The 24,780-nt window shown below is 38.6% G+C and overlaps 1 protein-coding gene and 1 non-coding gene across 2 annotated transcripts in view; one reads left to right on the forward strand and one right to left on the reverse strand.

The window, feature by feature from the left end:
• AR (androgen receptor) overlaps positions 1-24,780 on the forward strand; it is a 198,806-nt gene that overhangs the window by 72,315 nt on the left and 101,711 nt on the right. The gene's annotated exons all lie outside the window — the stretch shown is intronic.
• On the reverse strand, positions 18,265-18,373 carry LOC123935655. Its single transcript, XR_006816943.1, has one exon. It is a non-coding gene; the product is annotated as a U6 spliceosomal RNA (small nuclear RNA).

Genomic DNA, 24,780 nt, shown 5'->3' on the forward strand with positions numbered 1-24,780 from the left:
TATGCCCTTTCCAATCTTTCCAGTCCAAGACCAAGTGTTCCCAGGGCAAGTCTTCTGGAGTGGCAATTCAAGGATCACAGTGAATACTCCTCCCAATAAAACAGCCTTTTAATTGAAAAAAAAAATTTATAAAAACAGTCATTTAAAATCTCCGGAAATTGTACTAAAGGCATATAGCAAATAGAGAAACATTTATTCAGGAAAATCTAAAATTAAATTCTCAGAATAATAGCAGGAGGCTGTGACATTTGAACTGTAATCTGCTCTCATCCTCACCCCTTGCTCTGTGTGATGGAAGTTATTCTTCAGACAAGAGAGGCCAAGAAGATGAGTGTTCCCTTTCCTTCCAACTCCTGCTCTAGGGCTATAGTTTCTTCCCCAGAGGGGCAGGACATCAACATCTCTTATGCCCCTTAGCCATGTATTGCAGAAGCACTATTCTAGAGGACTGGAGATCCCATCTATTACCTAGTTTCTACTCACGAAGACACTGCCCCAGTGGTGGTAAGCCAAGAACATTGGGGAACTGATTCTGTCTGACCTAACTCATATATAGGGTGAAAGTTCCATACCAAGAAAGGTAAGCCAAGAGGACTAGGGGCTACCATCACCCCCCAGGATCCACTCCTTGAACAGAGGAGTCACATTGGGAGAAGCAGATCACTGTCCCTGGCCCCCACTTCCACTGTAGTGACGCAGAATTTCCACCAAAGGAGTAAAGCAGACCATTAGATGGAGAGCTCCACAGGTCTGCCTGAGGGGACCGACTTTATTTGGAACAGAGCATGAAAAAGTTCATGTCTATGGGCATTGTCAAAAACAGTGGAGACCTTGAAGGTTAGCAATTAGGAGGGGATTGGTAGCTCCATCCTACTAGAAACAACAAGCTAAATACTAGCCCAGCTGGAAGGTTACCAGAAAGAACAAGGAAAATAGACAGCCAAAAGAGGCTGTGTGTGATTACTTGTTTCTGAATCTCTGCAGTGCTGTGCACATGTGTAAGCCTGCACTTACTAAGGAGAAAGGAAATCAAGATGAGGGGCAGACTCTAAAACATTCTTCAAGCCACACACAGATGCATCAATAAAATGTAGAAGGCTCAAAGCTAGAGATACTTAAGCACAGTCTCGGACCAAACATTACCTCAACAATATGCTACCCTGACCCCGAGGCAACTCATAGGAAGCCAGGCTTAATTAAAGAAAATCATACTTGTCTTGAGCTGAATGGAAGACTGTGCTCAGAACCACACCTCCTGAAAAGTAATCAGAGAAAGAACCCCTGAAAGACTTGTCCCTGGGTAAATGTGGAACAAAATTCTAAACTCCCAGAACTATGAAAGTAGTCAATTACATGCACATCTAGTGGAAAAGGGTAGAAGTTTAACTGGCTAAAGAGGTTTAAAGTGCAACATTTAACCAAAAAGTGGTTTATGTAGATGTGGGGTTGACCTATGGGAAACAGGTCTAAAAGATTAAAAACAAGGGAACATATCTGGGCAGAGACATCAGACACTTCACAATGATAAATAGACTTCTCAGAATTAATTTAGCCAAGTCATTAAGTAAACAAATGGCCAAACAGAAAATAAGAACAAGCTCCAGAAAGAAGCACATCAGCATCCAGAGTTATTACAATTAGTATCTGAAATACCCAGTTTTCATCTAAAAATTATAATATGTGGTTCTCAGTTTGCCTCTATGGAAGTGTTGAATCACTATATTGTACACCTGAAACTAATATTACACTGTATGTTAACTAACTGGAATTTAAATTAAAACCTAAAATAATAAATTTTTAAAAATGAGATGTGCAAACAAAAGAGAAAGTATGGCCCATACACAGGAAAAAGAAGTGGTCAACATAAAATGTCCATGAGGAAGTCCAGACATTGGACTTAGTAGACAAAGTAATATATTTATAGATACTTTAAATATATTCAGTGAACTAAAGGAAATAATTTCTAAAATACTAAAGGAAACCAAGAGAACAATTTCTCATCAAATAGAGAAGCTCAATCAAGTGATAGAAATTATGAAGAACAACCAAATGGCAAATCTGGAGTTGAAAACTATAATTGAAGTGAAAAATTCACTAGATGGGCTAAAGAATAAATTTGAGTTAGCAGAAGAAAGAATCAGCAAATTTGAATATAGATCAATAGAGAGTATGAGTTTTGAAAAACAAAAGAATAATGAAGAAAAATGACCCTCAGAAATGTGAGAAACCTCAGTAGTGCACCAACATACATGTAATGGGAGTATCAGAAGGAGCAGAAAGAATATTTCAAGACATTGAGAATATATTCCCAAATCTGGTCTAAAGTATTAATCTACATATCAAAGAAGGTTAACAAACTCCCAATTAGGAAAAATACAAAGAGATAGGCACCCAGACACATCATACTCAAAACGTTGAGGCCAATTGTAAAGAGAAAATCTCGAAATTAGCAAAAGAGAAATGACAAGGGAACTGCAATAAGATTAACAACTGACTTCTCATTGAAAGTAATGGAAAGGAGAAGATGGCATTAAGGCATATTCGAAGTTCTTAAAGAAAAACCTGTGAACCAATAATCGAGTATTCAGTAAAATTATCTTTTAAAAGTGAAGGTGAAATTAAAACATTCCAGATAAATAAAAACTGGGAGAATTTGTTGCTAGCTGACATGCCTTGCAAGAGATTCTGAAGGGAAATGACACCAAACAACAATTTCAATCCACATGAAAAAAAAAAAAGCCTCAGTAGAGGAAATTATGTAGACAATGATAAAAAGTGGAATTACAGGGTCACCTGGGTGGTGCAGTCCATTAATTGTCTGACTCTTGGTTTTGGCTCATGTCATTTTCTCAGGGTTTTGAGATCAAGCCCCATGTCAGACTCTGTGCTCACTGTGGATTCTGCTTGAGATTTTTCCTTTCCCTCTGCCCTTCCTGCTCATGTTCTTTCTAAAATAAAATCTTTTTTAAAAAGTAGAATTTCATATTTTTTTCTCCTGATAAAAATTAATTGCATGAAATGATATCAGCAAAATTGTATTGTTGGTTGGTGACATATAGAAATATAATATACCTTTAAAAATATATGTAAACATAGTAAAGTGCAGAGAAGAAGAGTGGGAATTAAGCTAAATTGGAGTATGGAAATCATATCAGATAGTAAATGAACTCCACAGAAAGAAATGAAAAAATTTTGTAAATACGATGATTAATATAAAAATCTGTATAAACTGTAGTCTCCTTTATTAACTTGTTTAATAAACATCTGATTATATAAAGCAAAAAGTACAGGGCGCCTGGGTGGCTGAGTCGGTTAAGCCATGCCTTCAGCTCAGGTCATGATCTCAGGGTCCTGGGATCGAATCCCACATCGGGCTCCTTGCTCAGTGGGGAGCCTGCTTCTCTTTCTCTGCCTGCCTCTCTGCCTGCTTGTGCACTGTCTCTCTCTCTGTCAAATAAATAAATAAATAAAATCTTTCAAAAAGTATAAACATGCTTTGTTTGGTAATACATATAGACAAATTATGTGTAACTTATTATATAACGGGAGACTATGGATCTGTAGAATAAATTTTTTATAACCTCTTGGAATTTAGTATAAACCCGAGGTAGATTATTATGATTTAAGATGCATGTTAGAAACCCCAGAGCAACCACTGAAAAAAATTTGTTTTTGGAGAGGAAGAGAAGGGGGTGCGGAGGGAGAGAATCTCAAGCAGGCTTTGCACACAGTGTGGAGCCCAGTGCAGGGCTCAGTCCCACAATCTTGAGATCATGACCTGAGCCAAAATCAAGAGTCAGACACTTAACTGATTGAGCCACCCAAGTGCACCCACTGAGAAAAAAAATGTAAATATAGTCTACAAAAATTTAAACCATAGTTAAAATTGTTCACTAGAAAATATATATGCAACTAATGAATCATTGAACATTACATCAGAAACTAATGATGTATTATATGATCACTAATTGAATTTAAATTAAAAAAAGAAAATACCTATTTTAGCAAGAGATGGCAAACAAGTAATGGAGGAGCAAAGTGGTAATGAGAAATGCAGAAAACATAAAAAAGCAAAATGGAAGAGGTAATTCTAACTATAGCAATAATAACATTAAATGACAACGAGTTAAATAAATCAGAAAGTGAGATTGTCAGCACAGATGAATAAAACAAGGTATATGCATATGCTGTCTATAGGAGACACTTTGGATTCTAAGACACAAATAGGTTAAAGTGAAAGTTGAAAAAGTATATTCCATGCAAACAGTAATCAAAAGAGAGCCCGGAGTGGCTCTTACTAATTTTACTCAAAATAGACATTAAGACAAAGTTAACATTAGAGATAAAGGACATATTATAATAATTAAGGATCAGTCAATCAAGAAGATACAACAGGCATGAACATATATGTACCAAAAAATAGAAAAGTAGTTCAACAGTAATAGTTGGAAAAATTTATTCGTTGTATGGAACAACTAGACAGATCAGCAAGGAAATAGAAGAGTTGAATAACAAAATAAAACAGCTAGATGTAATATGGGGCACCTGGGTGGCTCAGTGGGTTGAGCCACTGCTTTCAGCTCAGGTCATGATCTCAGGGTCCTGGGATCGAGCCCCGCATCAAGCTCTCTGCTCAGCAGGGAGCCTGCTTCCCGCCACCCTCTGCCTGCTGCTCTGCCTACTTGTGATCTCTCTCTCTCTCTGTGTCAAATAAATAAAAACAAAAGCTTTAAAATAAAACAAAAAAATTTAAAAAACCCAGGTAGATGTAATAGATATACTTTTTAAAGTTTTCATTTAAATTGTAGTTAGTTAACATACAGTGTAATACTAGTTTCAGATGTGACTCACAACTGCCATACAATATCCAATGCTTATCACAACAAGTGTACTCCTTAATCTTCATTTTCTATTTTACCCATCCTCACCCACCTACTTGCCCTCTGGTACCTGTCAACTTCTCTATAGTTAAGAATATGTTTCTCAATTTATATATCGCTTTGTTTCCCCCTTTGTTCATTTGTTTTGTTTCTTAAATTCCAGATATGAGTGAAATCATATGGTATCTCTGAGTTATACCTCAGCATAATAAAGGCCATCTGTGAAAAACCCACAGCTAATACCATCCTCAATGGGGAATAACTGGGAGCGTTTCTTCTATAGTCAGGAACAAGACAGGGATATCCACCCTCTCCACCGTTATCTAACATAGCATTGGAAGTCATGGTTCCAGGAATCAGACAATAACATACAAAGTAAAAGGCATCCAAATCAGGCAGGAAGAAGTAAAAATTTCATTATTTGCAGATGACATGATTTTCTACATAGAAAACCTGAAAGACGCCACCAAAAAACTGCTAGAACTGATAAACAAATTCAGTGAAGTTACAGGATACAAAATCAACGTATAGAAATCTGTTGAGTTTCTATACACCAATACTGCAGCAGCAGAAAAAGAAATTAAGAAAATAATCCCGTTTAATCAGACACCTGGGTGGCTCAGTCAGTTAAGCGTCTGCCTTTAGCTCAGGTCATGACCCCTGGCTCCTGGGATCCAGTCACATATTGGGCTCCTTGCTCAATGGGGAGTCTGCTTCTCCCTCTCCCTGCTGCTCCCCTGCTTGTGTGCATGCTCGCTCGCTCTCTGACAAAGAAATAAAAAAAATATTTTTTAAAAAAGAAAACAGTCCCATTTACAATTGCACCAAAGATGATAAAATACCTGGGAATAACTAAAAAAAGATGAAAGACATGTGCTCTGAAAACTAAAACACTGACTTGTTAATTTTAGCCATTCTGACTGGTGTGAGGTGGTGTCTCACTGAGGTTTTGATTTGCATTTCCATGATGTCAAGTGATGTTGGACACTTTTTCATGTGTCTGTTGGCATTTGGATGTCTTCTTTGCAGAAATGACTGTTCGTGCCTTCAGCCCATTTCTTGATTGGATTATTTGTTTGCCGGGTGTTGAGTTTGATAATTATAGATTATAGGTTTTGGATACTAGCCCTTTATCTGATAGGTCATTTGCCAATATCTTCTCCCATTCTGTCGGCTGTCTTTTAGTTTTGTTGACTGTTTCCTTTGCTGTGCAAAAGATTTTTATCTTGATGAAGTCCCAATTGTTCATTTTTGCCCTTGCTTCCCTTGCCTTTGCGGATGTTCCTAGGAAGATGTTGGTACAGCCAAGGTTGAAAAGATTGCTGCCTGTGTTCTCCTCAAGTATTTTGATGGATACCTGTGTCACATTTATATCTTTCATCCAATTTGAGTCTATTTTTGTGCATGGTGTAATGAAATGGCCCAGTTTCATTCTTCTGCATGTGGCTGTCCAATTTTCCCAACACCATTTGTTGAAGAGACTGTCTTTTTTTCCATTGGACATTCTTTCTTGCTTTGTCAAACATTAGCTGAACATAGAGTTGAAGGTCCGTTTCTGGGTTCTCTATTCTGCTCCATTGATCTGTGTCTCTGTTTCTGTGCCAGTACCATTACTCTCTTGATGATTACAGCTTTGTAATAAAGCTTGATGTCCAGAATTGTGATGCTATCAGCTTTGGTTTTCTTTTTCAACATTCCTCTGGCTATTCAGGGTCTTTTCTGGTTCCACACAAATTTTAGGATTACTTGTTCCATTTCTTTGAAAAATGTTGATGGTATTTTGATAGGGATTGCATTAAGTGTGGAGATTGCTCTGAGTAGCATAGATATTTTAACATTATTTGTTCTTCCAATCCATGCAAGTGGAATATTTTTCCATTTCTTTGTGTCTTCCTCAATTTCTTTCATGAGTATTCTATAGTTCTCTGAGTACAGATCCTTTGCCTATTTGATTAGATTTATTCCTAGGTATTTTATGGTTTGGGGGGCAGTTGTAAATGGGATAGACTCTTTAACTTCTTTTTTTCCTGTCTTGCTGTTGGTGTATAGAAATGCAACTGATTTCTGTGCATTGATTTTTCTTATCCTGACACTTTACTGAATTCCTTTATGAGTTCTGGCAGTTTTGGGATGGAGTCTTTTGTGTTTTCCACATAAAGAATCATATCATTTTCAAAGAGTGAGAGTTTGACCTCTTTGCTGATTCAGATGCATTTTGTTTCTTTTTGTTCTCTGATTGCTGAGGCTAGGGCTTCTAGTATTATGTTGAATAGCAGAGGTGATAGTGGACATCCCTGCCATGTTCATGAACTTAGGGGAAAAGCCCTCAGTTTTTCCCCATTGAAAATGATACTTGCTGTGGGCTGTGGGCTTTTCATAGATGGCATTTATGATATTAAGTTTTGTACTCTCTATCTCTAAACTGTGAAGAGCTTTGATCAAGAAAGAATGCTGTACTTTGTCAAATGCTTTTTCTGCATCTATTGAGACTATCATATGGTTCTTGTTCTTCCTTTTATTAATGTATTGTATCACACTGATTGGTTTGCAGATGTTGATCCAACCTTGCAGTCCAGGAATAAATCCCACTTTGTTGTGGTGAATAATCCTTTTACTCCTATTGACTAGTATTTTGGTCAGAATTTTTGCATCCATGTTCATCAGAGATTGTAGTCTGTAATTCTCTTTTTTTGATGGGTTCTTTGTCTGGTTTGGGGATCAAGGCAATGCTGGCCTCATATAATGAGTTTGGTGTGCTCCTTCCATTTCTATTTTTTTTTTTTTTTGGAACAGTTTCAGGAGAATAGGTATTAATTCTTTTGTAAATGTTTGGTAGAATTCCCCTGGGAAGCTATCTGGCCCTGGGCTCTTATCTGTTGGGAGATTTTTGATTACTGCTTCAATTTCCTTACTGGTTATGGATCTGTTCAGGTTTTCTATTTCTTTCTGCTTCAGTTTTGGTAGTTTATATGTCCCTAGGAATGCATCTTTTTCTTCCAGATTGTCACATTTGTTGGCATATAGATGCTCATATGTTCTTATAATTGTTTCTATTTCTTTGGTGTTGGTTGTGATCTCTCTTCTTTCATCCATGATTTTATTAATTTGAGTCCTTTCTCTCTGCTTTCTGGTAAGTCTGGCCAGGGGTTTATCAATCTTATTAATTCTTTCAAAGAATGAGCTCCTAGTTTCATTGATCTATTTTACTGTTCTTTTGGTTTCTATTTCATTGGTTTCTGCTCTGATCTATATTATTTCTCTTCTCCTGCTGGGTTTAGGCTTTCTTGGCTGTTCTTTCTCCAGCTCCTTTATGTGTAGGGTTAGGTTGTGTACTTGAGACCTTCCTTGTTTCTTGAAGAAGGCTTGCGTTGCTATATACTTTAATTTTTAAAAAAGATTTTATTTATTTATTTGACAGAGATCACAAGGAGGCAGAGAGGCAGGCAGAGAGAAAGGAAGGGAAGCAGGGTACCCAGTGAGCAGGGAGCCCAATGTGGGGCTTGATCCCAGGACCCTGAGATCATGACCTGAACCGAAGGCAGAGACTTTAAACCACTGAGCCACCCAGGCGCCCTATACTTTACTCTTAAGATTACCTTTGCTTCATTTATTTTTATTTTTTTTTTTCAGCGTAACAGTATTCATTCTTTTTGCACAACACCCAGTGCTCCATGCAAAACGTGCCCTCCCCATCACCCACCACCTGTTCCCCCAACCTCCCACCCCTGACCCTTCAAAACCCTCAGGTTGTTTTTCAGAGTCCATAGTCTCTTATGGTTCGCCTCCCCTCCCCAATGTCCATAGCCCGCTCCCCCTCTCCCAATCCCACCTCCCCCCAGCAACCCCCAGTTTGTTTTGTGAGATTAAGAGTCATTTATGGTTTGTCTCCCTCCCAATAAATAAAAAGGGAAAAAAAAAAGTACTCATCACAAGAAAAAAAATTGCAATGATGTAAGGTAATGGATGTTACCTCGACTTATTGTGGTAAACATCTTTAAATATAAACATATACCAAAAAAAAAAAAAAAAAAAAAAGATTACCTTTGCTTCATCCCAAAGACTTTGAACAGTTGTATTTTCATTTTCATTTGTTTCCATGATTTTTTAAAATTCTTCTTTAATTTTGTTTGACCCATTCATTTTTCAGTAGAATGCTTTTTAGCATCCATGTATTTGAGTTTTTTCTAACTTTCTTGTGATTGAGCTCTAGTTTCAAAGCTTTATGGTCTGAAAATAAGCAGGGAATGATCCCAGTCTTTTGGTACTGGTTGAGACCCAATTTGTGACCAGGATGTAATCTATTCTGGAGAATGTGCCACGTGCACTAGAGAAAAATGTGTATTCTGTTGCTTGGGGATGTAATGTTCTGAATATATTTGTGATGTCCATCTGGCCCAGTGTGTCATTTAAAGCCTTTATTTCCTTGTTGATCTTTGGCTTAGATGATTGGTCCATTTCAATGAGGGGGGTTTTAAAGTCCCCTACTATTATTGTATTATTGTCAATGTGTTTCTTTGATTTTGTTATTAATTGCTTTATGTAGCTGGCTGCTCCCATGTTAGGGGCATAGATATTTGAAATTATTTGATCTTCTTGTTGGACAGACCCTTTAAGTAAGATATAGTGTCCTTCCTCATCTCTTATTATAATCTTGTGTTTACAATCTAATTTGTCTTATGTAAGGATTGCCACCCCAGCTTTCTTTTGCTGTCCATTAGCATGGTAAATGGTTTTCCACCCCCTCACTTGAAATCTGGAGGTGTTTTTGGTCTAAAAAGAGTCTCTGGCAGACAGCATATCAATAGGTCTTGGGATTTTTTTGTTTGTCTGTTTCGTTTTGTTTTTGTTTTTGTTTCTTATCCATTCTGATACCCTGTGTCTTTTAATTGGGGGCATTTAGCCAATTTACATTCAGGGTAACTATTGAAAGATAAGAATTCAGTGCCATTGTACTGCCTGTTAGGTGACTGTTACTGTATATTTTCTCTGTTCCTTTTTGGTGTCTGTTACTTATAGGTTCTCCTTTTGCTTAGAGGCCCCTTTCAGTATTTCCATAGGGCTAGTTTGGTGTTTGTGAATTCTTTTAGTTTTTGTTTGTCCTGGAAGCTTTTTATATCTCTTTCTATTTTCAATGACAGCCTAGCTGGATGTAGCATTCTTGGCTGCATATTTTTCTTGTTTAGGGCTCTGAATATATTATGCCAGTCCTTTCTTGCCTGCCAGGTCTCTGTGGATAGGCGTGCTGCCAGTCTAATATTTCTACCATTGTAGGTCACAGACCTCTTGCCCCAAGCTGCTTTCAGGATTTTCTCTTTGTCTCTGACACTTGTAAGTTTCACTATTAGATGACCAGGTGTCAACCTATTTTTACTGATTTTGAGGGGGATTCTTTATGCCTCATGGATTTTGATGCCCGTCTATTTCCCCAAATTAGGGAAGTTCTCTGCTAATTTGCTCCAATGTACCTTCTGTCCCACTCTCTCTTACTTCTTCTGGGATCCCAGTTATTCTAATATTGTTTGTCTTATGGTATCATCTATCTCTCCAATTCTTCGCTTATGATCCAGTAGTTGTTTAGCTCTCTTTTTCTCATCTTCTTTATTCTCCATCATTTGGTCTTCTATATCACTAATTCTCTCTTCTGCCTTGTTTATCCTAATAGTAAGAGCCTCCATTTTTTATTGCACCTCATTAATAGTCTTTTTTATTTTGACTTGGTTAGATTTTAGGTCTTTTATTTCTCCTGAAAGGGGTTCTCTAGTATTTTTTATGCTTTCTTCAAGCCCAGCTAGTATCGTTATAACCATCATTTTGAACTCTGGTTCCAACATCTTACCAATGTCTATATTGATTAGGTTCCTGGCATTTGGTATTGCCTCTTGTTCTTATTCTTTTTTTTTTAGGTGAGTTTTTCTGTTTTGTCATTTTGTCCAGAGAAGAATAGATGAATGTGAGAACAAAATGGGTAGCAATGAATCCAGAAATATATACACGAAACAAATCAGAGGAGTCTCCCAACCAGGGGGAAAAGAAAGGAATAAAAACATAGGATCAGGCTGGTGAATAGAACAGAGCTACACACTAGATTTTGGGTGTAGTTTGGTCCATTAGAAGAAACTGCTTCCCAAAATTTTAAAGGCAGAAAAGCATATATATATATATATATATATATACATATATATATATATATACACATACATATATATATATACACCCCTAAATAAGGGTAAATATGATGAAGGGATGGAATATAACTGTGAAGATGAAAGTTGAAAAAAAATTACAAGGAATTGGTGAGATAAGAAGGTTGAAAAGAGAAAGAAAAAAATTTTTTAAATGGTAGAGCTTGTGATCAGGAGGAGGCTAGAACAAAGACATACACTAGATTTAGGGTATATTTTGGTGTTAGAAGAAACTGTATCCCAAAATTTTAAAGAAAGAAAGACTTATAAACAAAAAATAAGGCTAAATACAATGAAGGGATAGAATATGACTATAAAAATGAAAATTAAAGAAAGATTTTTTAAAAAGGTATTGATAAGATTTTGGTTAAAATAGGAAAGGGGGAAAATTCAAAAAAAAAAAAGAAAAAGAAAAAATAAAGAAAGTAACAATTTAACTTTGAAAGACTAAAGAATCATGGGAAAAAAGTCATGAATTCTATGTGCTATATTCCTCTAGTGCTGGATTTTTGCAGTTCTCTGCTCTGTAAACTTGGTCTTGGTTGGATGTTCTTGCTGATCTTCTGGGGGAGGGGCCTGTTTCAGTGATTCTGAAGTGTCTTTGCCCCAGACAGAATTGCACCACCCTTGCCAGGGAACAGGCTAAGTATCTGCTGGGGTTTGTTCTTGCTAGTTTTTGTTTCCTGAATGCTTTCCATATAGCTTTGGAGGACGAGAATGAAAATGGCTGCCTTCCAATATCTGGTCCAGAGAAGCCCAGAGCTTGGGGGCCCCACTCCTCAGTGAGCCCTCAGAGAAAAACATTCAACCACTCCTGTCTCCCTGGTCTCTGGCCCCCATCCATACTCACCTGAACTGTGACCAAATGTTTCTATCTCTGGCACACGGCTCTGTTTGGAGTCTCCAAACCCAGCAGATTCCTGCAGCATGCTCCTGTGCCACTTCTCCCAGTGGCAGAAGGTGGGGGATCTCCCTGGATCTGCCACTTCGTGGATGCCGGCTGGAAGAGAAGTGGCCCAACTATGCTTCGGATCACAGTTTATGGCAACCCCGTGCTGAGATCCTAGTCTTCATCTCTCTCTTTATAGCCAGCTTCACTGCTCTGGTACCTGGCAGCTCTGCCACACTCAGGCACCCTTCATCTTTCTGTGACCCTGAAGGCCCTGAGACAACACTGTCTCAGTGAGGGCTCCACCCCCTGCTTAGCCACTGAAGCGACGTCCCTCAGTGGAGCAGACTTTTAAAAGTTCTGATCTTGGGCTTTGCTGCTCTATCATATGCCAGGAGCTGGCTGACAGAGGTTCCCTCCCCCTATGGTCTATCTTCCCATATATCACCTGAGATTCACTTCTCCACACGTTCTACGTTCCAGAAAGTAGTCACTTTTCTGTTCATAGAGTTGCTGCTATTCTTCTCTTCGATCTCCTGTGGAGTTCGTAGATGTTCAGAACAGTTTAATAACTATCTGAATTCCTGCGACCAGATGAAATTTAGGTCTCCTACTCCTCTGCCATCTTTACTAGTTACTACTTCTTGATGTGTTTCTTTGCAATTGCAGAACCTTAGACAAGTTATGATGTCTCACTGTGTTTTAGTGTCTTCATCTATCATTTCTGCCATGCAAGGTTGTGGAAAAGATACATTATGATAATTGGTATGAAAGCATATAAAAATATATACTGCACATAGATGATGGTGATAATGACAATAAAATGATTATGATGATGGTGGTGTGCTGTAACATCTTGTTTCGTTCCTCAATGTGTATTACATACCATGTACATCTAACATGAATTAGCTCACTTAATCCACATAACAACCAGGTGGGTAGATGTTGTGGCTATCTCCATTTCATAGATGGGATCTATAGTTGCTCAGTAAATGTGACTATGGGTGTCATGGTATTGGCATGTGGTGTTAATTAAATACTAGCTTTCTTCCTTTACATGGGTATTGGCATTAACATCTAGGCAAATTGTGTTTAGGATATTGATTGATTGGTTAGGTCTGTTTTGGACATTTAATGAAAGTGGAGCACAGGGCCCCCTAGGCAGCCAGTATTATTACTTAGCTTCATGAAAGGTCTCCAGACCTCTCTAGTCCTCATCAGATAGAATATTGCCCTTTTCAACTTCAAAAATGCAAAAACCATTTCATTTTCAACTTACCTGGTTATGCTTCTTGTAGTATAAAGTTTCCTTTTTCTCACCACCTGGTGTTTTGTCATGCCTGTTTGCTCCTAGGAGAAAGCAGCTGAAGCTTGCTTCTCAGGAGGGGTCGAGGGTTAAACTCTTTCCTTTGCCAGGAACACACTATGCTAGTTTTCTGCAAGCTATGTTAATTTGTTTTCTCATTACTTCATTAGTTTGCTCATTCATTCATTCATTCATTCACAAGTTCAGTAAATATTTTTTAAAGGTTTATATATTTATCTTAGAGAGAGAGAGTGCACATGTGATTGAGAAGAGGGGCAGAAGCAGAGAATCTTCAAGAAGTCTTCCGTGCCTTGTCTGGAGCCCTGTGCAGAGCTCAGTCCCACAACCCATGACATCACGACCTCAACTGAAATCAAGAGTTGGCTGCCTAACTCTCTGAGCCACAGAGGCACCCCTGGGATCAGTAAATATTTAACAAACACTACCTAGGAGTCAAGCCATGTCCTAGGCACTGGGGGCAGAATAATAAACAAAAAAAATTTCTGCTACTCAATGAATTGATAGAGATAAACAAATGAACCTACAGCCTGGTTCTGCTTTGAAAGCTAACTGTCTGGTGATCCTTACTTCACAATCACAAGAGCATTTAGCCTATGTCTCATTGTCCTTCAGGGACAGGGCATTATTGAAGAGTCAGTTATTTGGAGACTAAATCATGGAATCCTAGAAAACTAGTACCAGGAGTAAGGCAACAGAATGGAAGGAGCATGGAACACATAGTCAGAAGTTACTGTGTCTCCGTCTAGCTCTGTCAATCACTGGCTTAGCTCCTCTGACTCCTTTTGCTCATCTGGAGAATGGGGTTATTGAAAATCTGTATATGGCAGGATTGTTAGGGAAATTAAATAAGATACTTATTAGTTGGGGAGCTTAGGTGGCTCAGTGGGTTAAAGTCTCTGCCTTCGGCTCAGGTCAGGATCCCAGGATCCTGGGATTGAGCCCTGCATAGGGCTTTCACTCAGCAGGGAGCCTGCTTCCTCCTCTCTCTCTGCCTGCCTCTCTGCCTACTTGTGATCTGTGTCTGTCAAATAAATAAATAAAATCTTAAAAAAAAGATACTCATTAGTCAACTATGTATCTCCTTACCCTACTGTACTTATCAGTAGCTGAAATGATTTTTTGAGGCTTTATAGGCTTGTTTCAGACACCTCCCCCAAAATGGAAGCTTCCTAAAGGCAGTCAGTCACTTTTTTCTGACTTTTTCGTCACCGTATCCCTAATCTAAAGGTGCCTGGTTTATGGTAGGTACCGAATACATTCTTACTGACAGAATGAATGATAATGAATGTGAAGGTATTTTAAAATTATGAAATGCTATTCATATAATTGTTGTTAAATTATTGTTAAATTCAATTCAATTGTTAAATTGTTGTTAAATTAAACATCACTAATCCAACACCATTATTTTATAGATACTACAAGGCAGTTTGGTATATTAGAAAGATATTAGAATTAAAACCAGAGCTCAAATTACAACTCTACTACTTCATAGGTATTCCACTTAAGACAACTTACTTAACCTTCCCAAACTTCCCCTGAGTCATTTCCCTGAGTCTGTCTCATAGAGTGGTTATGCAGATCTCATGAGATAAATGTATATCATTGTGCTTTATGTACTTGAAGTGCTCTGCTAATGTAAGTTTTATAAGATGAGAAAACTGAAGTTCAGGATAAAACGTGACTGGTCCATGATTGTTATGGCAACAAGTTAGTATCACAATTTATGATGGAATCTCAGGCTTCCAACTCCTAGACTAGTATTCCAAAGCGGATTCCAGAGGAGAAACTGTGGAGGAAAGTAAACATTAGCCAGGGATAAGGGAGAACAGGCTCTGTCTGGCAGCAACTTACGTATTCATAATAATGGCAGAGAGGAGCCAGGAAGGTACTGTGTCAGAGACCACATGATCACTTTGCAGAATGGAAAGAGCTTGTTCATCAAGTTGAACAATTCATCTATGCTTATCTACTGTTGCACCAGCTCTTAACTACTTCACTTTCACCTAGTTCAAACTGATGCCAAGTATGACACATTTTCTTTCTCAGGTTTTATCCTAGATTACATTTTGTTCAGCTTTGTGTTTAACTGTAATATAGAAAGAAAATAAGGTAAGGTAAGGGTATGTCGAGAAGTATGTTTCTTTCTGTTGAGGACAGAGGGAAAAATAATCTCAGGGATTTGGTTTAGATATGAGGAAGAATTTGTAGGCAGGAAGTGGAGATACTACGATCACATAGATGTTAAATATTTGGTACTTTTTAAAAAGATTTTATTTATTTATTTATTTGACGGATAGAGATCACAAGTAAGTACAGAGGCAGGCAGAGAGAGAGAGAAGCAGGCTCCCCACTGAGCAGAGAGCCCGACACGGGGCTCAATCCCAGGACCTTGAGATCACCACCTGAGCCGAAGGCAGAGGCTTAAACCCACTGAGCCACCTAGGTGCCCCAATTTTTTTTTAAGATTTTATTTATTTATTTGACAGAGATCACAAGTAGGTGGATAGGCAGGCAGAGAGATATTTAGTATTTTTTAAGAGAGGTTTTCATTTATCTGATAGAGTTTAGCAGTGTCCTAAATAGGACTCAAAAGTTGTTTCGGATATATCTTGGCCTTCAAATTGAGATATTGTTTAAAAGGCAACATGGCTGTTTTCCAAATTTGTTGTGAGGATTAATAGTAAATCAAGGAGGAAAGAAAGAGGGAGGTGATTTAACAGGAAGTGCTTAGGCAGTATCTAGGCCAGACACTGGAAATTCATCAATGAAGACCACATGATGGATGGGAAACAGACATATACATAGATAATTTGTGATATAAAACATTATAGATGCTTCTGAAAGAAGACTATGCAAGTTGGGGGTGTGATCATATTCCATCTAGGGGATAGAGAGTCAAGAGGGTTTCATGAGGACACCTGGTTGGCTCAATTGGTTGGGCGTCTGCCTTCGGCTCCAGTCATGATCTTAGGGTCCTGGGATCAGGTTCTGCATTGGGCTCTCTGCTTAGTGGGAGTCTGCTTCTCTCTCTCTCTCTCTCTCTCTCTCTTTTTCTCTCAAGTAAATTAAATCTTTAAAAAAAAGTGGGGGGCTTCATGGTGTAAGTGATGGCCTCTTAAGCTGGGACCTGAATTAAGAGATAACATAGCAAGGGAGACAAATGGATGAGAGCAGTGCAAGGTCATTGCAGTTGGAGGGAATGACCAAGACACAAAGGGGTAAAATAGAGTTAAGACAGAGGAAATGAAACAGGGTAGTATGGCTCAAGGGTCATATGGGAAAGTTAGGGGAAGAAGTAAGGAACTGGAACATAGACCTTGACTGCCAAGCTAATGCTTTGAATTTGTATCCTGTAGGCCAAGTAATTTTTAGTGCCTGCCTAAGATCACTACTGCAAAATTACAGATACTCAGGTCTTACCTGTAGCTTCAGATTCAGATAACTCTGAGCTAAGTTAAGGTGGGATCAGAGCTCTGTACCTCCTCTGGGGATTCCCTTGCATCCATGAATTAGGCACTGCTGTAGACCATAGTGAATTACTAAAAAAGTCTTAAGAAAAGAGTTATAGAAGCAAATGTTTTAGATAGAATTCCTCGGGGGCCCTGTGTAATTTATGGATTGGAGAGGATCAAACAGAAAGCAGAAAGACTTCAATAAGAGATTTGCAGTCATTTTTAAGGTAAGGTTGTGTGTGGGGACAGGGTGGGTGTTATTTAGGCAGTAAATTAACAGATATTAGTCACTGATTGGGTAGTGATGGTAGGTGAAACACATTAAGGAACAACTGTATTATTACCAATACATTATGTCTAGAGTAATTCATGGTTTTATGGACTGAGTCACTGGGAACTGTGAGAAACTCATCAAAAAACTGATTGTGGAGTCAAAGAGACTTGAGTTCAAATCTTACGGCCATCTTGGGCTTAAGGTTTCTGGGCCTCAGTGCTCTCTTCTACAAAATGGGGGTAATTGTGTACACCGCATTAATTTGTTGTAAAGATTAAATGATGTTAAGGTATGTAGAATATAGTTTAGTAGCTGGGACATATAGGTGCCCAGTAAACATCAGTTATTATTGGGCTATATATTATGATATGTACTGTAGTAGCATGGAGTAGGGGATTTTTTTTCTCTGCCAATGACCCCCTATCCCCACAGTCAAAATCAGTATCTTATGTTGGGGAGTAGAACACTTTTTGTAAGTATCAACTTAGTACCTAGCATTGGGTCAGGCCTTGATCTTTGTGTATTTAAGAAAGCAGGGTAAGCCCTATTGCTAGTGAGTACCATTGACAGTTTTTGGAGCTCCTGTAGGTTCTTCATACCAATATAAAATGTCTAATTTTGTATTTCCAGATTGTGTACTGAACTTGGAATCTCATCAGCATTTCATTGCTACCTGAGTTGTGTCTGTTCACATAGTGCTATCTTTTGTTTTCTTGGTTTATGCTCAGACACTTGGCTGAACACTTTTCACATTTCTTAAGCTATGTTGTGTTTTCCTTGCTTTAAAGTCACAAAGACTTTAAAGTTGAAATTGTATTTTATTCAGTGCTTTCACAAGTTTTATACAAGGGACGGTAATGCCTGCTGCATTTCTGCCTTAATTTGCAGTGTAGACAGAGGAGGAAGCAGAATGGTGCATTGCGGAGCTCACCAGACTGGGAGTCAGATGCCCTGGACTCTAGCCCCAGTAGAAAGTTGAGGTTGAATGAGGAAAATGGGGAGAAATGACAATTTATTTTCAGTGTGCTAGACACTTTTCCATGTAATTTCTGATGCATTTGTCACAAAACCTCTTTGAGGCTGGTACATTATTTTCTTCATGTTATAAATAAGAAAACTGATGATAGGGAGGTTAGGTTCATCTTGTACCCAAAATTAATGACTAAAGATAAGTAGAGTTCAAACCCGAGTATCTCTTCCCCCAAAGCCTTTGCTTTTTACAGTACTGACACTGCAACTTACTAGAAAATGCCTTTAACTCAGAACTTCATTTGTTTCATCTGTATTTGCGTGTCATCTTTGCGCAGGGGCCGTGCTAATCTTCTCTGTATCGTTCCAGTTTTAGTATATGTGCTGCCAAAGCGATCACAATTTGCTTCATCTGTAAAATGGTATCTCTAACCTTTGCTCTGTATCATAATAAATCTCCTCAGACCAGACTTTTCATAGGGGACAGTGATATTTGAGTCTTGGGGTTCTTAAGGTATTCTAAGTGCCTCTCACAGTGCCTACCACATGATAGGGCACTCAATATTTTCTGATTTCTTTCCAGCAAAAGGGTAGTTTTGTAATGGATGAGATCCATTTTGTGCTTGCTACTTAATGATATTACCGTTTTCTTTTTTTTTTTTTTTTTTTTGATATTACCGTTTTCTTAAGATTCCTTGGCTATAGCTGAGTGTCTATTTGATGTTGGCCATCTTACAGGTTTTTCATAGGTTGACTCCCTTTTTAAAGATTTATTTTTATTTTTGATGTATATATAAAATATTTATATATCTAAAATCTTTCTCTCTCTTAAGATACATATATACACATATTATATAATATATATTATATAATTATATACACATATATAATATATATATTCCCTGTTGAGTAGGGATTACAACAGGGGGCTCAATCCTAGACTGATTCAAAACCAATAGTCAGGTGTTTGACCGAATGAGCCACCCAGGTACCCCCCATAGGTGGACTCTTGCGTATTCTAAGCCCTGGGAAAAGTTAGTCTACAGAGGTGACTTACCTTGTTCTACAGAACTCTGGCATAGAGTTTATATAATAAACTAGTCTCAATCCTATCTCAGGGAAACTGTTTCTTCTAGTCAATTATCTGTCATTTTCTGGGCCTCAAATTTTCCCCTGAACAACAAGAGAGACTAAATCAGTGGTTTTAATCCTTGATTGGACATTAATATCATTAACATCAACTTTTTTTAAAAAAATCGGATGGCTGGACCCCACCTTAATTCAATTAATTCAGAATTGGGGGCGTGGGAGAGTTTCCCAGCAATTTTACCATACTCCCAAGGGTTAAAAACACTGGGTTAGATGATCTCTGAGAACGATTCATCCCTGATAGTCAATGGCAGTGCTATGCCATATAGCATGGTAAACAAAATATACGTTTTGGAGTTAGTCAGACATGCATTCAAATCCTTGCTCTTCTACTTTAACTAGCTTTGTAATCTTGAAAAAATTATGCAGTGGCTCTGTACTTCTTTTTTTCTTTAATTTTTTATTTATTATTTATTTTTTTATAAACATATAATGTATTTTTATCCCCAGGGGTACAGGTCTGTGAATCGCCAGGTTTACACACTTCACAGCACTCACCATAGCACATACCCTCCCCAATGCACATAACCCCACTCCCCCTCTCCCAAACCCTCCCAGCAACCCTCAGTTTGTTTTGTGAGATTAAGAGTCGCTTATGGTTTGTCACCCTCCCAATCCCATCTTGTTTCATTTATTCTTCTCCTACCCACCTAACCCCCCATGTTGCATCACCATGTCCTCATATCCGGGAGATCATATGATAGTTGTCTTTCTCCGATTGACTTATTTCACTAAGCATGATACCCTCTAGTTCCATCCACGTCGTCACAAATGGCAAGATTTCATTTCTTTTGATGGCTGCATAGTATTCCATTGTGTATATATACCACTTCTTCTTTATCCATTCATCTGTTGATGGACATCTAGGTTCTTTCCATAGTTTGGCTATTGTAGACATTGCTGCTATAAACATTTGGGTGCACGTGCCCCTTCGGATCATTACGATTGTATCTTTAGGGTAAATACCCAGTAGTGCAATTGCTGGGTCATAGGGTAGTTCTATTTTCAACATTTTGAGGAATCTCCATGCTGTTTTCCAGAGTGGCTGCACCAGCTTGCATTCCCACCAACAGTGTAGGAGGGTTCCCCTTTCTCCGCATCCTCGCCAGCATCTGTCGTTTCCTGACTTGTTCATTTTAGCCATTCTGACTGGCGTGAGGTGATATCTCATTGTGGTTTTGATTTGTATTTCCCTGATGCCTAGTGGTGTGGAGCCCTTTTTCATGTGTCTGTTGGCCATCTGGATGTCTTCTTTGCAGAAATGTCTGTTCCTGTCTTCTGCCCATTTCTTGATTGGATTATTTGTTCTTTGGGTGTTGAGTTTGCTAAACTCTTTATAGATTGTAGATACTAGCCCTTTATCTGATATGTCGTTTGCAAATATCTTCTCCCATTCTGTCAATTGTCTTTTGGTTTTGTTAACTGTTTCCTTTGCTGTGCAAAAGCTTTTGATCTTGATGAAATCCCAATAGGTCATTTTTGCCCTTGCTTCCCTTGCCTTTGGTGATGTTGCTAAGAAGATGTTGCTACGGCTGAGGTTGAAGAGGTTGCTGCCTGAGTTCTCCTCAAGGATTTTGATGGATTACTTTCTCACATTGAGGTCTTTCATCCATTTTGAGTCTATTTTCGTGTGTGGTGTAAGGAAGTGGTCCAATTTCATTTTTCTGCATGTGGCTGTCCAATTGTCCCAGCACCATTTGTTGAAGAGGCTTTTTTCCATTGGACATTCTTTCCTGCTTTGTCGAAGATGAGTTGACCATAGAGTTGAAGGTCTATTTCTGGGCTCTCTATTCTGTTCCATTGATCTATGTGTCTGTTATTGTGCCAGTACCATGCTGTCTTGATGATGACAGCTTTGTAATAGAGCTTGAAGTCCAGAATTGTGATGCCACCAACTTTGGCTTTCTTTTTCAATATTCCTTTGGGTATTCGAGGTCTTTTCTGGTTCCATATAAATTTGAGGATTATTTGTTCCATTTCTTTGAAAAAAATGGATGGTATTTTGATACAGATTGCATTAAATGTGTAGATTGCTTTAGGTAGCATAGACATTTTCACAATATTTATTCTTCCAATCCATGAGCATGGAACATTTTTCCATTTCTTTGTGTCTTCCTCAATTTCTTTCATGAGTACTTTATAATTTTCTGCGTATAGATTCTTAGCCTCTTTGGTTAGATTTATTCCTAGGTATCTTATAGTTTTGGGTGCAATTGTAAATGGGATTGACTCCTTAATTTCTCTTTCTTCTGTCTTGTTGTTGGTGTAGAGAAATGCAACTGATTTCTGTGCATTGATTTTATATCCTGACACTTTACTGAATTCCTCTACAAGTTCTAGCAGTTCCGGAGTGGAGTCTTTTGGGTTTTCTACATATAGTATGTGATCTATTCTGGAGAATGTTCCATGTGCACTAGAGAAGAATGTGTATTCTGTTGCTTTGGGATGAAATGTTCTGAATATATCTGTGATGTCCATCTGGTCCAGTGTGTCATTTAAGGCCTTTATTTCCTTGTTGATCTTTTGCTTGAGTGATCTGTCCATTTCACTGAGGAGAGTGTTAAAGTCCCCTACTATTATTGTATTATTATTGATGTGCTTCTTTGATTTTGTTATTAATTGGTTGATATAGTTGGCTGCTCCCACGTTAGGAGCATAGATATTTAAAATTGTTAGATCTTCTTGTTGGACAGACCCTTTGAATATGATATAGTGTCCTTCCACATCTCTTATTATAGTCTTTGGCTTAAAATCTAATTGATCTGATATAAGGATTGCCACCTCAGCTTTCTTCTGATGTCCATTAGCATGGTAAATTGTTTTCCACCCCCTCACTTTAAATCTGGAGGTATCTTTGGTTCTAAAATGAGTTTCTTGTAGGCAACATATAGATGGGTTTTGTTTTTTTATCCATTCTGATACCCTGTGTCTTTTGATTGGGGCATTTAGCCCATTAACATTCAGGGTAACTATCGAGAGATAAGAATTTAGTGCCATTGTACAGCCTGTAAGGTGACTGTTACTGTATATTGTCTCTTTCCTTTCTGATATACTACTTGGGTTAAGCTCTCTCTTTGCTTAGAGGACCCCTTTCAATATTTCCTGTAGAGCTGGTTTGGTGTTTGCAAATTCTTTCAGTTTTTGTTTGTCCTGAAAGCTTTTTATCTCTCCTTCTATTTTCAATGATAGCCTAGCTGGATAGAGTATTCTTGGCTGCATGTTTTTCTCGTTTAGTGCTCTGAATATATCATGCCAGCTCTTTCTGGCCTGCCAGGTCTCTGTGGATAAGTTTGCTGCTAATTGAATATTTTTACCATTGTATGTTACAGACTTCTTTTCCCGGGCTGCTTTCAGGATTTTCTCTTTGTCACTAAGACTTGTAAATTTTACTATTAGGTAAAGGGGTCTGGACCTCTTCTTGTTGATTTTGAGGGGGGGTTCTCTGCACCTCCTAGATTTTGATGCTTGTTCCCTTTGCCATATTAGGGAAATTGTCTCCAATAATTCTCTCCAATAGACCTCCTGCTCCCCTCTCTCTTTCTTCTTCTTCTGGAATCCCAATTATTCTAATGTTGTTTCGTCTTATGGTGTCACTTATATTTCGAATTCTCCCCTTTTGGTCCATTAGCTCTTTGTCCTTCTTTTGCTCGGCTTCTTTATTCTCTGCTATTTGGTCTTCTATATCACTAATTCTTTCTTCCTCCTCATTTATCCTAGCAGTAAGAGCCTCCATTTTTTTTTAAGATTTTATTTATTTATTTGACAGACAGAGATCACAAGTAGGCAGAGAGGCAGGCAGAGAGAGAGAGAGGAGGAAGCAGGCTCTCTACGGAGCAGAGAGCCCGATGTGGGGCTCGATCCCAGGACCCTGGGATCATGACCTGAAGAGCCTCCATTTTTGATTGCACCTCATTAATCGCTTTTTTGATTTCAACTTGGTTAGATTTTAGTTCTTTTGTTTCTCCAGAAAGGGCTTTTATATCTCCAGACAGCGTTTCTCTAATATCTTCCATGCCTTTTTTTGAGCCCAGCTAGAACCTTGAGAATCGTCATTCTGAACTCTAGATCTGACAGATTACCAATGTTTGTATTGATTAGGTCCCTAGCCTTCGGTACTGCCTCTTGTATTTTTTTTTTTTTGTGGTGAATTTTTCTGTCTTGGCATTTTGTGCAGATAAGAGTATATGAATTAGGAAGTAAAATACTAATCGGGTGGCAAAGACCCCAGGAAAATGCGCTTTAACCAAATCAGAAGAGACCCCAAATTGTGGGGGGAGAAAGGGGATAAAAAGAGGTTCAGAAAAAAAAAGAAAAAATTTTAAAAAAAGAAACCAAATAAAGAAAAAATATAAAAAAGCAAATATATATATATTAGATAAACTAGTTATAAACGTATGGTGCAAAAACAATGGGTACTCTTACGCTGAAAATAAATAAATAAATTTAAAAAAAAAGAAGGGTAAAAGTTAATAAAAATTTAGCCAAAGAAGAAAAAAAAATTGAAAAAAAAATTAAATTAACTGCAAGACTAAAGAATCATGGCGAGAAAGCCATGAGTTCCGTGCTTTGCTTTCTCCTCCTCTGGAATTCCGCTGCTGCCCTTGGTATTGAACCTGTTCTCCTTGGTAGGTTAACTTGGTCCTGGCTGGATTTCTTGTTGATCCTCTGGGGGAGGGGCCTGTTTTAGTGATTCTCAAGTGTCTTTGCCTGAGGCGGAATTGAACTGCCCTTACCAGGGGCCTGGCTGAGTAATCCGGTCCAGTTTGCTTTCGGGAGCTTTTCTTCCCTGAACACTTTCCTTAGAGTTCTGGAGGACGTGAATGAAAATGGCGGCCTCCCAGTCTCTGGCCCAGAGGAGCCAAGAGCCCAGGGCCCGACTCCTCAGTGCACCCCCAGAGAACAGCGCCCAGTCATTCCCGTATCCCCGGCCTCCGGTCGCTCTCCGAGCTCACCCAGCCTGCGAACGTTTCAAGGTAACCCCGAGCTGAGAGTTCAGTCCTCGGCTCTGTCTCTGTAGCCAGCTTCCCCGTTCTAATACCTGCTAGCTCTGTGACACTCCAACACCCCCAATCCTTCTGTGACCCTGCGGGACCTGGAGCCATGCTGACCCCTTGTGGGCTTCACCCCGGTGTAGCCTCTGGAGCAATGTCCCTCAGTGGAACAGACTTTTAAAAGTCCTGATTTTGTGCTCCGTTTCTCTGCCACTTGCCGGGAGCCGGCCCCTCCCACCGCGGTCTATCTTCCCATCGCTTTGGATTCACTTCTCTGCCAGTCCTACCTTTCAGAAAGTGGTTAATTTTCTGTTTCTAGAATTGGTGTTCTTCTTCCCTCCAATCTCCCATTGGATTTATAGGTGTTTGCAATGTTTAGATAAGCTATCTAGCTGATCTCCTGCTACCTGATGTAGTCTCAGCCTGCTACTTCTCTGCCCTCTTCTGGCTCTGTACTTCTCACTCCTCATTGTAAAATGGAGATAGTCTGTGTATCCTGCAGTAGTAGTTATAAGGATGAAGGACGGTGCTTAATACATAGTAAACTTTCAGTCTCCAGTATCAGAAATTCAAATGGAGGATGTGAAGGAAATATTGGTCCAGTAAGATTTAACATTAAATCAAAAACAAGTTATTTTCTCATTTCCTTTTTTTTTTCTGGTAATGG

Source organism: Meles meles, chromosome X, assembly GCF_922984935.1.
Source record: "Meles meles chromosome X, mMelMel3.1 paternal haplotype, whole genome shotgun sequence".
NCBI classification, from domain to species: Eukaryota; Metazoa; Chordata; class Mammalia; order Carnivora; family Mustelidae; genus Meles; species Meles meles.